This window comes from Chanodichthys erythropterus, chromosome 10 (genome assembly GCF_024489055.1).
Source record: "Chanodichthys erythropterus isolate Z2021 chromosome 10, ASM2448905v1, whole genome shotgun sequence".
Taxonomy (NCBI): domain Eukaryota; kingdom Metazoa; phylum Chordata; class Actinopteri; order Cypriniformes; family Xenocyprididae; genus Chanodichthys; species Chanodichthys erythropterus.
The window spans coordinates 8,648,293-8,649,680 of record NC_090230.1 but is presented as its reverse complement, the minus strand read 5'-3'; the positions used below and the strand labels follow the sequence as shown (position 1 = coordinate 8,649,680).

The following is a 1,388-nucleotide window of genomic DNA, read 5'->3' as shown; positions in this document are numbered from 1 at the left end:
AAGTCTATGAGATGTCCTCAAACATGTGTGTGTGTTAGAATAGTTGCTACGCCCCTGGTTTTATCCTCCATTAACAAACTGATATAAAAACTCTTAACTTCCAACATTAAAAATAAACTGATCACAGACAGATCACGTTTGTCCACTGACAAACATTAGATTCTTTAACACAGTGTCATCTCATCCCGCCTGTGTGGGAATCAAACTTTGACTTTGCCATTACCAGTGTCATGATCTACTACAGGTATTTTTTATTCTGTTTCTGCAGATGGTGCTTCATCTGTGTGTTTACAGTGCTGATAAATATAGGTGAGCATCTGAACAACATTAAAAGTTCAAATCATGCCACATTAATAAATGCCAGACTCTGTTTACAGTTTCAGTTTCTGTCATTTCAGTGTCTCTGCAGGTCACAGTAAAGGCTGTTATTGGTGGTTCAGTTGTCCTGCCGTGTTCTTCCACTGAACATGATCTGAAACCTCAAGATGTTGATGTCCATTGGAGAGACAATAATGACAAAATTGTGTATAGTATAATTAAGGGTAAATATTCTCTAGCAGAACAGAACCCAAAGTACAAGAACAGAGCTGAAACTTTCCCTGATGAGTATCTGAGAGGAAACTTCTCCATCAAACTCAATAATCTCACTTACACGGATGTAAGAAAATACATCTGCTACATCACACACTCATCTGAACAGAAGACTGTACAGCTGCTCATTAACAGTACGTAAAACTGGTTGAATGTATGAGATTTTAATTTAAAATGTTTTTACACAATCTGAATACAAGTGTGTTCCAGTCAAGTAGTGATGTTCAAGTTATAGATGGATCTGTTGCTTTTATCGCAGTGCAGTAATTTTTTTCTTTGTGTTTTTGTTGTAGATTCAACAGCAGAAAAAGTAATCAAATCCACTGAACATGAAAACCATGGAAAAGATAAAGGAGCAAACAGTGTAGAGGCATCATGGCATGGGATTGTATCACATTGTATCAACTGTATTATTGTTTATAGTGCTTATAATGTGTTTCTTCATTATTTACTATAAAAAAAGGAATTCAAGCAGCCTCATTCTCTTATGTCAGACTGAAGGAGAAAAAACAGTGACAGAAATTAAAGGTCTAAAAGTTTCATTATCTTAAACTGCAGTAATCAATGCCTGACACAAATAGATGTTGAATGAATTTGTCTAATTGCTGACTGCCAGACTGCCTCTAAGACTACACTTCCAAATCCTCTTCCCACTGTTCCCTTAAAGAGGCGATAGGCCACTCTTTGAATCAGACTGTACACTTTAGATATCAGACCTCACTTCATCCCAGTTCAAGAACTCCTCGATCTAACTATGAGATGGAGGAGTCAAAAGTGTACTGCAATATTTTTTGTGG

At 36.6% G+C, this 1,388-nt stretch overlaps 1 long non-coding RNA gene across 1 annotated transcript; it reads left to right on the top strand.

The window, feature by feature from the left end:
* Positions 1-265: 265 nt before the first annotated feature.
* Positions 266-972, top strand: LOC137027927 (uncharacterized). The gene is made up of 3 exons (XR_010896103.1): positions 266-309; positions 399-725; positions 885-972. It is a non-coding gene; the product is annotated as an uncharacterized lncRNA (long non-coding RNA).
* Positions 973-1,388: the final 416 nt, after the last annotated feature.